Source organism: Giraffa tippelskirchi, chromosome 8, assembly GCF_054371585.1.
Source record: "Giraffa tippelskirchi isolate mGirTip1 chromosome 8, T2T-mGirTip1v1.2.pri, whole genome shotgun sequence".
NCBI lineage: Eukaryota > Metazoa > Chordata > Mammalia > Artiodactyla > Giraffidae > Giraffa > Giraffa tippelskirchi.
In genome coordinates, this window is record NC_137282.1 from 152052120 (window position 1) to 152065537 (window position 13418).

The following is a 13418-nucleotide window of genomic DNA, read 5'->3' on the forward strand; positions in this document are numbered from 1 at the left end:
TGCCATGCCCTCCTCCAGGGGATCTTCCCAACCCAGGGCTCAGAACCAGTGTCTCCTGCACCTCATGCACTGCATCTCTACCCGCTGAGCCACCAGGGAAGCCCCTAAGGTGTATTGGTGGTGGTTTAGTCGCTCAGTCGTATCCAACTCTTTGTGACCCCATGGATTGTAGTCTGCCAGGCTCCTCTGTCCATGGGGTTTTCCAGGCAGGAATACTGGAATGGGTTGCCATTGTCCTCTCTACTGAGATAGATTGGGCAGATGTTATTAGGAGCCCTATTTCACAGAAAAGGAGATTAAATTTCAAATACAGTGTGTTAGTTTGAGTCATAACTAGTATCTAGGTTGAATGACATCCATGTCACCCTACACCAAACAGCTATCGCTTAGTAACTGTGCAATTAAATATGGTGCAATTTGGGATACAAATGTTCCATTTTTTTAGTGTTCAATGCTTTTATAACCCATTTTAAGAATTATTGTTGCTGATAATACCCGCTGCAGATCACTTTTTATCTGAATAATTAAAATCAGAGTAGAAATGAGCAAATATTTCAATACTACCTATCTAAAAAGAACCGTCTAATCTATTACTCTCAATCCTACCTGAATATTAGAAATCAACTGAGGATATTTTTAAAATAGCAATGCCTAGGCTTTAGTGTATGACATAGCTCATGGGATGTCTTGAAGCCCATGTTGAATCAACACCACAAACCAGGTCAAATGAATCCCAAGGGTTGCAGGTTACTGAGCAGAGCTTTCCAGATAAACAGACCTCTGTGGTCTCCACATTCCTATGTCTAATTTCCAACACAGAGGTTCCTTCACAGACCAGGAGGCAGGTCTGTGTTCTCTCACTGAATCTGACCATTTGGCTTTTCTGTAGCATGCTATTCAGCACTGTGTTATACACGCTGGTGGATTTTAAACATATTTTGTTTTGTGTCTTAGATTTCTCTTCTCCCTAAAGATCAGTTATAAGCACCTAAAGTACAGAGACTACATCTCATTTGGTTTCAGCCTCCACAAAGCCCTGCACAATACTTAATATATAATAAGGAATCAATACGTATTGGATTTATTGGTCAAATAAAGAGCAACATTTTTTAAGTAATTAATTTTAATTGGAGGATAATTACTTTACAATAGTGTGATGGTTTTTGCCATACATCAACATGAATCAGCCACGGGTACATATGTGTCCCTCCATCCTGAACACCTCTCCCACCTCCCTCCCCATCCTATCCCTCTGGGTTGTCCCAGAGCACTGGCTTTGGGTACCCTGTTTCATGTACTGGTTATCTGTTTTTTATATGGTAATATACATGTTTCAATGCTATTCTCTGACATAGTCCAAAAGTCTGTCTTTACATCTGTGTAAGAGCAACAATTTTTGTGGCCAGATGAAGAGCAATAATTTGTTACAGGCTTGGCCTGTGTCATGAAAAGGCCTGTCATCCTTTACAGACAGGATAAAACGCTGTGCCCTTACTCAGCATCACACCTAATAGCAACAATTGCTCATATTTGTCTGGCACTTCATAGCATGCAAAGTGCCTTCAGAAAGATTTATTTGTACAGATTTCTTCCCCCAAAACTGGAAAACATGATCCTCAGATCAGAGCCTCTCCTGTCAGGGTGAATGGAATCATAAAATCCACCTCATTAAGTATCACCTCTCTCTCTCCAATCCTCTCAGGCAAAATTTCCAAGATTAAAGTAAAAGTGTCCTGGGATTTCCCTGGTGATCCAGTGGCTAAGACTCTGTGCTCCCAATGCAAGGGGTCCAGGTTCACTCTCTGGCCAGGGAATAGATACCACCCACATACTACAACTAAGACCCAGCACAGCCAAACAAATAAATATTTAGAAAATAAATAAAGAAAGTAAAAGTGTGATGCTTTAAAAGTTCTATATACTCAGAGGTAGGAGGCATAAAAGAGAATCTCTATGCATGATCTGGACGTGGAAAATTATTTTAAAAAGCAAACATGATCCGCTTCCTCACATTCAAAACTCTCTCTTGATTGAGGGCTGAGATTGAGAGCCCTCCATTCCTAGGAAGCCTGGAGAAACAAAAACCTGGGGTGTAACCCTATAAGGAGTAGAAGGCTGTTGGAGACAGGTAAATAGTTTTACCTATTTCTGTAAGGAAAAATAGAACGAGACAACCTTCAGGGCAAGAGTAAATCATAAAAGGATAACATGTATTTTTAGCTAGAGGGGGATATGCAAAACAGGAAAGATGTTATCAAAATTCCTAAGTCCAAAGCTTAGCATTTAAAAAAATTAAACGAATAGAAAAGATTACTTCAATAGAAAACAGAGCATCTCACAGTCAGAAAGCAAGAACTGCTTCATAAAACTTCTGAAATTTTATGTGTAAAACTGTACGGGGTCTTCTTGTCAAGTATATTTCTTACTGTAGTGTTAGACAAAAAAAAAAGTTTGTAAGTTTGGTCCTAGCTGTAGGAAGGTTGCTAGTGGAGTAGAACTGTTTGCATGCTCTTTTTTCCTGGTATTAGTCCAATAAAAGAATAGTACTGTTTGCTTTCTGGTTGAGCAGTACCTTGCCCTGCGAGCAGCCTGGGCAGGGTGGTGTAAGCCCTGGATTCTGGCCCGTGAATCATGGCTGCTTCACTGCCCAATAGATAGGCCTTAGGCAAGTTACTTAACTTCTCAGAGTCTTTCTTCATCACTCTATAGTGATTGATAGTGATTGTTAGTCACTCAGTCATGTCTGACTCTTGTGATCCCATGGACTGTAGCCTGCCCGGCTCCTGTGTCCATGGAATTCTCCAGGCAAGAACACTGGAGTGGGTTGCCATTCCCTTCTCCAGGGGAACTTTCTAACCCAGGGATCGAACCCGGGTCTCCTGCATTGTAGGCAGATTCTTTACCATCTGAGCCACCAGGGAAGTTACTCATCATTCTATAGGGACACCTGCTATTTCATTCAAGAGACTCGAAAAGTTATGAATATATTGCCTTCAAGGTACCTCCCGAAGTACCTACAAAGATATTCAATACATGTGACTTCCTACCTGCCCTGTCCACATCTCCCACCCCACACCACCTCTCCTGTAGGGCATTAGGGATCACCTCTGCATTTTCCCACTTTTCCTAGGAGGGTCTCTTGACCCTGAAAAATGCCACCTAACACTCAAACCAAGTCATCTTCAGAAGCAGTCACTGACTCAAAGGGAAGCGAATGTATAAGAACATCCAGTTCACTCAAATGTTTGGAAACATGCGTCTCAAAGAATATATGAAACAAGACCTCCAGAAGGACTGCTATTTGTCTTGGCTTGCATAGAGTAGAGGCGTAAGAGAAATACTTTGTTAGATGAATAGCTTCAGTGCCTTCACGGGCTCTGAAAAATATCTGTTTCATATTCTAAGCAATAAAAACAACTTCCATATCTCCTCCATCTGACTTCACATTCCTCCTAATCAGGTGGTTTCCACAACGCCTAGGAAAGACGCTCAATAAATATTAGCTCAGGAAAAACTACTCATCTCCTTTTCTGGCTTAGGCATTTAACTCTGAAAGGTGAGAGGCCTTTGTATTTCATCCATTCATTTGGAAACTCTCCCAGTGAGAATCCACAGATGATTAACCTGTTTCAGACTCTCAGTCAGGTGTTCACTTTCTCTAACTGTGAGAGATTAACTGTCCCAAAGTCCAACACCCTGAGGGAAGCAAGTTCATCTTCAGCGGCCTCCTATGGTGTCACCCATCCCAAGAGAGTTTTCCTATTTTCCAGCTATATGTCCTTTCAGAAACTTCCAGTTCCTCCTCAGTAAACAACACCGTCTCTTCTCACAGTCATAGGCTTCCCTGATGGCTTAATGGGTAAAGAACCTGCCTTGTAATACAGGAGACACGGGTTCAATCCCTGGGTCAGGAAGATCCCCTGGAGGAAGAAATGGCAACCCAACTCCAGTAGTATTCTTGCCTAAAAAAACTCCATGGAAAGAGGAGCCTTGTTGTCTCCAGTGCACAGGGTCACAAAGAGTCAGACATGACAGCGACTAAGCAAGCAAGCACACAGTCACTATCTTTCCCTTGCTCTTCTCTCCCCATGTCAGCTCTTTCCTGAAAGCTCCCAAGGTCTCTTGTCAGAATACTTGTAGACTTGTCTGTGCACTGCCTGCTATCCGGTTTATACTTTCCCCAAATCCCTTACTACATCGAGATGTGTGTTACAATTACCTGAGAAGATGCCTGCCCTCCCTCATGGACTGTGCTTCAACTGTTATCTCCCCTCCCATGAGCTCCACTCACGTAACTCAAGCCCGGACTCTTCACGTACATTCAGTGTGTTGCAAGAAGGGGGACCCCTTCCAGGGCCCAAAACTGGGCTCTTGTCTGACACTCGGAAATGAATTGTCCGAGGAGACACGTGCTGACAAAGCAAGAGATTTTATTGGGAGAGGGCTCAGGAAAGGTCTCCAGGCCGAAGAGCAGGAGCGTAAGGGAACCCAGGAGAACTGCTCTTGGCTTGAAGTCTTTGGTTTTATGGTGATGGGATTAGTTTCTGGGTAATCTTTAGCCAATCATTCTGACTCAGAGTCCTTCCTGGTGGTTCAGCCAAGATAGATGCCAGTGAGGAGGATTCTGGGAGGTGGTCAGACTTGTGGTGTCTCTTTTTGACCTTTCCCAAACTCTTCCGGTTGGTGGTGGCTTATTAGTTCCGTGTTCCTTACCAGGACCTCCTGTCATAAAACAACTCATGCAAATAGTTACTATGGTGCCTGGCCAGGGTGGGTGGTTTCAGTCAGTGTGTTTCCCCTAACAAATGCAGGCTGTTGAACTGGCTTGACAATAGTTCTCTGTTACTACTTCAGTTGTTCATTGTGGCCTAAAACCAACTCCCTGGTACCAGAAGAGCCAGAGAGGAAAGGAAGCTAGAGAGCAAACCAAGAAGCTTCCTTCTGTAGCCTTCATAGCTGTATTCCTGGCTCTCTGTCTGCCCCAGCTCGTCTCACACTACCTCTTCAACTGTGACTGAGAGACTGGTTTTACCTGAAAAGCAGCTCACTCATACTGGGGTTTTCAAAGGCCTCCTGGATCACTAATGAGAATGACACTGCGTTTCAATTTAGAATCCTTTTTTACCATAATCTCTAAGCATTGTCTAACCTAGGCCCCAGTCTTAATTAAATTACGTATTCAATTTGCCTCCCACCCACATTCCTAACATTCAGGTCTTTGCAGGCAGGCTGAGCTAAGAGACCTTGAGGAAGGGGAGGGTATCCTACGGAATCGTGACTGCCTGCACAGATTTCTCCGTGCTTCCACCCTGCCTCTGGTCACTCACAGGCTGGCCCTGCAGCTGCTACTGTCATCAATGTAACGCATGATGTTGCCGGGGAAGCGACGCTGGGAACCTTTTTGCAGGGGCTGGAACGTTGTTTCTGACATATGTTCCCACGGCCAGAACAATGACAGGTTCCTTTCAGCTCGCTTTTTTCCCTTGAAGGTTTGGAGAGTGCTTTGTGGGGCCAGGCTGAGTCACAGATGGACACAGAGCTTAGGACCGCCCCCCTCCCAGCCCTCCCCACCAGGATGCCTAAGGCATTTGCATATAGTGAATCCTTTTGCCCTGCTCTTTACAAAAGCCAAAGAAAGGCTTTTTTTTTTTTTTTTCTTTTCAGAGGCAGGTGGCTTTGACGGTTAGAATTTGTTCCATTAGCAAGAGCAGCCTGAGGAGATTAGACGGACAGGCCAGTTTCCCTCCACAAAGATTCCACCATGCATATTTGTAGAGGCTGAGTGGCCCAGCAAAAGTGGCTCAGCTGAATTCACTTTAGCCAGCACTCTGCACTTCTCGAAGGAGGTAGAAACCAGGCTTTAAACTAGTTACAGTTCTTCTCAGAGAGCCCACCCTGACTTGTACAACTGTCTGGGGGTTGTCACCTCTGTTAGGGCTCGTCTCAACCAATATATCTGAAAAAATACACGCGACAGCCCAGACCCCTACATACTTGTCCTCAAAAACAAAGGCACAGCAACATGTTTATTCACGTCTGTCACAGTTTTTGGCCCCACCATGGGCCCAACTATTGAAATAGAAGCCCAGAAGTCATTCTGGTTGCTTCACTTTTCCTTATATCTAGTGTTCTCTCTATCTAAATGGCTCTCTTCCTCTTCCCCTCTTCTCCATCCTGTTGTTGGTAAGCTATATGGCAATCCACTCCATCGTTCTTGCCTGGAAAATCCCATGGAGAGAGGAGCCTGGCAAACTACAGTCCAGAGGGTCGCAAAGAGCTGGACACGACTGAGCAACTGAGCTTCCGCACAAAATATGCAGCTGATAGTAGTAGGTTCGTTGCTTTCCTTCCTGCCTCTCCGTGAACCTCTTTCTACTAAGGTGTCAGAATAATTTTTCTAACGTTTAAGTCCAATTCCATCACTCCCTGGCTCAAAATTCTTCAGCAATACCCATCCATCATGGAGATAAAAGCTGACTCAGATGGCTTCAGGATTTCATTCTTCCCTACCTGTTCATCCAACCTTATCTCCCAACCCCTCCCTCGACTGCAGTGATTCTAGATGGCTTTGGGCTCAGCATCCCTGACAGGCTCTTGCAGATCTCCAGAGATGCTCTTTTCTCTGGAATGCATCTGCTCTCTTGCTTGTTCCCAGTTCTCAAGGTCACCTAATATGCCATTAACTCACCTAATTCTATTCTGCTCCCCATGACCAAACTAGGACACATGTCAATTCATTATCTGTGTTGTTTCCTTAATTGGTCAAGATTAGCAGAAGTGTGAAAAGTCCATTTTGCCCACTCCATTGTCCCCAAACATAAAAACCTTAAGGGATACCTCACGGGGTAGAATTTAAGAGTGAACATAATCAGGTGGTGGGCAGAACAGAGGCAAAGAGGAACTGGGTCCTTGGTAACCTGAGTGACTGAGTCAAGCCTGTTTGGAGCCTGCTTCATATCAGGACTTTTGAAGTTCATCAGCCTATAAATTCCCCACAAATAAAACAAATCAGTATTGTTTAAGGCTGTTTGAATTGGGTCTTCCATCTCTTACAATGCAGAGAATTTTATCTGATACAGCAGAAATGAATAGTATTCTCTTTGAAAGAAGCAACTTTCCTTGGAATAAATGATAAAATAATATGAAACCAAGGGAGTTCAGTAAATGCAGCATTGAATAGAGTCAAGAAGCTTGAATTCTAAATTTAAAAATTGCAAGGAATTCCCTGACGGTCCAGTGGTTAAGATTCAGTGCTTTCACTGTCATGGGCCTGGGTTCTGTCCCTGGTTTAACACTCTCTGCCAAAATAAACTTTAATCCCAATAGCTTAAAATGTGTGTGTGTGTGGGGCGGGGGCGGGCTAGGACCCCTCTAATTTTCCATGCCTTATTCTTCTATCTATAAATTGAGTCCATTCCTACCAACTCCTTCCTTAATTAAAAGCACAATTGATAATAATAAAGCCTCAGAAGATGTTTTAGTCTGTTCTGGCTGCTATAATAAAACACATATATTGAATGACTTATAAACAACAGAAATTTATTTCTCATCTTTCCTGAGGCTGGAGGTCCTATATCAGGGTGCCAACATAATACAATTCTGGTGAAAGCTCTCTTTCAGGTGCAGACTGCAGGCTTCTAGCTGTGTCCTCACATGGTGGAAGGTCAAGCTAACTCTCTGAGGTCCCTTTTATAAGGGCATTAATATTTTCTTGAGCTCCAAAATCACTGCAGATGGTGACTGCAGCCATGAAATTAAAAGACACTTGCTCCTTGTAAGAAAAGCTATGATAAACCTAGACAGCATATTAAAAAGCAGAGACATCACTTTTCTGACACAGGTCTGCATAGTCAAAGTTATGCTTTTTCCAGTAGTCATGTATGGATGTGAGAGTTGGACCATAAAGAAGGCTGAGTGTTGAAGAATTGATGCTTTTGAACTGTGGTGTTGGAGAAGACTCTTGTGAGTCCCTTGGATAGCAAGGAGATCAAACCAGTCAATCCTAAAGGAAATCAACCCTGAATATTCATTGGAAAGACTGATGTTGAAGCTGAAGCTCCAGTACTTTGGCCACCTGATGCAAAGAGCTGACTCATTAGAAAAGACCCTGTTGCTGAGAAAGATTGAAGGCAAAAGGAGAAGGGGGGCGACAGAGGATGAGATGGTTGGATGGTATCATCGACTCAATGGACATGAGTTTGAGCAACTCCAGGAGATAATGAAGGACAGGGAGGCCTGGTGTGCTGCAATCTATGGGGCCGCAAAGAGTCAGAAACAACTGAGCAACTGAACAACAACAATCCCATTGATGAGGACGCCACCCTTATGACCTAATCACCTTCCACGTACCATCACAGTGGGCACTGCTTCCGATATATGAATTTCAACACATGAATTCAGACCACAGTGCAAGAGTTCTTCTGTTCCTTCATATATGCATTTAGTCATCAAAAAAATTTTATTGAGTACTTACTGTTTGCTTGGAAGTAGGTATTATACACATAGAAAAACCTGGGATGTCCTCTAGGCTGCTGCTGCTGCTGCTAAGTCGCTTCAGTCGTGTCCGACTCTGTGCGACCCCATAGACGGCAGCCCACCAGGCTCTTCTGTCCATGGGATTTTCCAGGCAAGAGTACTGGAGTGGGGTGCCATTGCTTTCTCCGGTCCTCTAGGCTAGGGTTTGGCAAACTACAACTCACAGGTTAAATCTGGCCCCTCTTGCTGTTTCTGTAAATAAAGTTTTATTGGGACACAGCTGCACCCATGTATTTACATAATGTCTATGGCTACTTTCACAATACAACAGCAGAATTGAAAAGTTGCCATGGAGACCATATGACCTGCAAAGCCTAAAATATTTACTATCTGGCACTTGACAGAAAAAGTGTGCCAATCTTTGCCTGAGGCTATTCACCACAGCTAAAAGTTCTGGTTACAATAAACGTCTCTTTTCTGAAGAGCCATAGTGAAGTATTCTCCATCAACTTCTGTGTAACACAGTCCTGAATATGAAATTACCCTTCTCCCCCCAAAAAAGGGAGAAAAAGAAAAAAAAAATGTTTTAAACATACACTCAGTTGAATGCATTTGGAGTTTCCAGAATTAACTGGTACCGCAAATGAGATAGAGACCCTGTGAATCATCATTAGGATCCTCCTTGAGAGATGGGCAAAAATCATGCCAGCTGGTGTCAATGAAAAACCAAGTGCAGACAATATGACTCATTAACAAAGAAGAGAGGTTGGTTTTTTTCCTCCTCCGTCCCCTGGGTGTAGTTTCCTTCTCAGAAGAATAATGTGATTTCAAACAACTATAGCCCAGGACTAGAAAAGAAAAGTAACCCCCAGTCCATTTCTAAGTATGAATGCCTGCATGCTAAGTGGCTCAGTCATGTCCAACTCTCTTGCGACCCCATGGACCATAGCCCACCGGGCTCCTCAGTCCATGGGATTCTCCAGGCAAGAATACTGGAGTGGGTTGCCATGCCCTCCTCCAGGGGATCTTCCTGACCCAGGGGTTGAACCCACATCTCTTATGTCTCCTGCATTGATAGGCAGGTTCTTTACCACTACCGCCACCTGGGAAACTCCTTAAGTATGAATACCAAAGCTGAAATCGAGAAACTAGGTCCCTGGTTTAATTCTTTCTATATTGGTCTATGATGACCCATAGGTAAGCTTCTAGCCTAAATATCCCCATTTTCATTATGCATTGGAGGCTTTTCCTAAGTTCTTTTCAGATGCTAGAGGGATTAACCCCTTAATCAGCTCCCATTATCATACACTGAAATAGAAATGGCACAGACTGTTGACTCCAAGAGATACCTGTGTGAATTTGTTTTGGCATTTACAATGTATGCAGTATAGAAGAATGAATTCCTCTTCTCTGAACCGTGATGGCCTCAGGAGTATGCAGAGACTAACTCCTATTTTCTAGAGTTAGAGAAACTTGTGTGGTCACACATGAAAACATCTAAAGTGGTTGTAGGCACAGAGCTGTTTTCCAGTGAAGGTGACTTTCTTTCCTCTTCCTTTCAATCTTCTATACCTGAGAAAATAAAAAGCATACCCTAATCTAAACAACAGAATCACAACCTCCTACCATATTGAGTCTTTCCTGTGCTAAAGGCAAAACCAAAGTTAAAAGCAAAGAGATAGAAGGAGATTTAATTGTATTCTGGGAATTCCCCTCACCCCAACAACCCCACTATTACCTCCTCTCCCAACCCCAAAATTAAAAATGAGAATAGGTTTCTATTTCTAAATGAATGGAATGCTGAGGCATCAATTAGTAGTAACCACTAATGGAAACTTGGCCACTAGCACCCACTCCAAGGCTGTCTGACACATTGGGACCTAATTGGCAGTCTGCTTTAGAGCAGCCAAAAAACATAGTGTCAACATCACAGATCAAAGTAGAGACAAACTTGTTACTGGCCATGGGGCTTTGATTGCCAAAATTAGATAGGCAGGTCTGTGGGTTTTGTTTTGGGACAGGTAAATGCTCATTAACTTATTTAGAGAAAAACCTCTAGAAGACCCTGATTTAGCTCATTTGGACCCAAAGCACGGAGGTACAAGAAAAAGCATTCAGAAGAGCTGGCCACTTGGGTGGTCAGAAGGAGAGGCCAGCTTATGTTCAGTCTGCCACCATGTATGCTGGAAATTAATTAATATTCTCTTCTGGGCTTCCATATAATGAGTGACTTAGGATTTTCAGTAAGAAGTATGCCTCAGTGTCAAGCTCAGAAATGCCAACTACACCTAAAAATACTCTTAAATCTGTCATTTGTAGGAGAAAACAAAATTTCTCCTTTTACTAAAAATCAGCGAAAAGAATTCCAGCATCAGGCTTCCCTGGTGACTCAGTGGTAAAGAATCTGCCTGCCAATGCAGGAGATGCAGGTTTGATTCCTGAGTCAGAAAGATCCCCTCGAGAAGGAAATGGCAACCCACTTCAGTATTCTTGCCTGGAAAATTCCATGGACAGAGAAAACCTGGCAGGCTATAGTCCAAGGGGTCGCAAAGAGTCAGTCACAACTTAGCAACTAAAGAATTTCAGCATTATACAGAAATACCTATCCACCAGAATGTAAACGATATTATTAAATGTTCCCATTTCACACTGTTAATCTTTTTAGTGTCACAACCTCCTAAAAATTATGTAAACCTCTTTCCAGAAAAAATATATACATGACACAATTTTACATACAATTTCAGTACTGACAGACTTCGTGAGGACTTCGCAGGACCCTCTTGAGCTATATAGTTTCTAGATTAAAGATTAACCTATTAAATCTATTAAACAGAAAAATAAAACCATTACTAAATGATAGTTTACTACTATAGGTCTGTCATTACTTCTAATTTATGACAATCATAGCAAATTGCCTATTCCTACGAGGACCTCCAGCTCCCCAATCTAAGATCGCATGTTCAGTCATGTCTGACTCTTTGTGACCCACGGGCTATAACTGGCCAGGCTCCTCTGTCCATGGAATTTCCCAGGCAAGAATACTGGCATGGGTTGCCATTTCCTCCTCCAGGGGATCTTCCCAACCCAGGGATTGAAGCCAGGTCTCCTGCATTGCAGGCAGATTCTTTACCAAGCTATTTGTTATAGAGAAGACCTAGTTAGTCTCTGATCATTATATGCAGCTATCCCTTTTTTTTTTCCCCTCTATAATACTGGGTATTGATTAACAAAAGCCATGCTGGCCAGAATTCTGTGTTCCTCCTCCCTCCTTCCTAGTGTCTGTGTTCAGCTGTAATTAGCAGGGCTCCAACAGCTACCGTGTCCAATGTACAGACAGCAAATTATTTCCATGGGCAAGGGGCAAAAAACTATTCTAAGAAGAGTGGGTTAGTCATCCTTTGTAAGATAGAATCACTGAGGTAAGTGGTATTGCTACAAGCTTTAGTTCTTCACATACAATAAATACTAAAGTATACAACATAAGATTACATCAGTTTATCTTATTAGCAGACCCAGTGGCAGCTAAGAAAGGGGAAAGACACACCTCACCGCATTTTCAAAGGGAATTCCTTTCCAAGTAAATGAAAACAACATGGTCAATTAACTTCCTCAAAGGACTTTCAGAACTCAGTCCCATTTCCGGTCTTTGTCAAGCTGGTTGTGTACTTCAGTGCTCAGAGCTTTCCCTAAAAAATGGAAAAGGCAATTGGGTTGAAAGCGTTTTTTAAACACTAACGAATTCATTAATGTAAGAAACTCGCCTGTGCCTTCTACTTTCTCATGAATTACCTAAAGTTGCAAAACGAAGTAGAAATGTATCTCCCACACAATTGTTCTGCATTCAGCCTGGCTTTTTCATCATGCACTGTGAGTAATCTTATTTATTCTCTGCTTTGTTCCAAAAAGGACTTAAGGGTAAGTCCTATGAGTAAGCCTCACATTAATATAACCTTTTCTAAACTGACTCTAGGTAAAAACGGTTACCATTTTCTACAGAGGCTTTAAGATTCAATACAGTAATCACGTTCAAGTAAGAAAATGATAGTATAATACTTTTTAAAAGCATTTATTCTGTAGGTGATATAACCATCAGAATGCTACTGAATTATATATATATATAACAAAATGCTATTGAATAATATATTTAACATCTTTCTCATTTGTTTTTTCTGTTTTTTTATTCCTTTCTCTGCAGACACTACTCTGGACCAGGTCTTCATTAAATCAGTCATGCCTGACTCTTTTCGGACTAACCCTCCAGGCTTCTCTGGTGGGTTGCTTTCTTCAGGGCGCCATCCTTCTCAAACAGGCTTAGGTGTACCCCAGGGGTACCCTGAGAGGTCCTGGAGGAAACAAGATAAAGGTTTTTTTTTTTAAGAAGAGACTTTCACTGAAATTTTTTAAGAAGAGACTTTCACTTAGATAATTTACAATGTCACCTTCAAAATGAAATCAAAATAATATGCAGCAGATTATTGGACTGTAGCCCACCAGGCTCCTCCGTCCATGGGATTCTCCAGGCAAGAATACTGGAGTGGGTAGCCATTCCCTCCTCCAGGGGATCTTCCCGACTCAGGGATTGAGCTCAGGTCTCCTGCATTGCGGGAAGATTCTTTACCAGCTGAGCCACCATGGAAGCCCATCCTCCTAACTGGTGATGCTATTTCTAGCTTCCTCCCTTATAATACAACCAACACAGTGCTGTCAGACGAACCTGCTAAAGTGTACCTTTGCACATATCAAACCCTCAGGCTCAGAACTGTTACTCAGCTCCCTGCTGTAATAAGAACCCAACAACTCCTGAGCCTGGCATCCAAAGTCCTTTTCTCCTCGTCATTTTCTGGCTCTCTGTTCTATGAGTGCATTATTTCCACTTAATCAGGTTTGTTATCACTCCCCAAGCCGCCTTGCTCTCATCATGCCCCTCTCTGTAACTGCCCTTG

At 42.8% G+C, this 13418-nt stretch overlaps 1 protein-coding gene across 3 annotated transcripts in view; it reads right to left on the reverse strand.

Annotated features, from left to right (window-relative positions):
* Positions 1–12818, reverse strand: part of LOC145516678 (uncharacterized) — a 744489-nt gene extending 731671 nt beyond the window's left edge. For all 3 annotated transcript variants that reach the window (XR_014061654.1, XR_014061653.1, XM_081518078.1), the window contains exons 1-3: positions 12730–12818; positions 12020–12161; positions 9825–10047 (exon numbers count right to left, since the gene is read on the reverse strand). The gene's annotated coding sequence lies outside the window, so the exon portion shown is untranslated. The remainder of the gene's footprint in view (positions 1–9824; positions 10048–12019; positions 12162–12729) is intronic.
* Between the last annotated feature and the right edge of the window lie 600 nt (positions 12819–13418).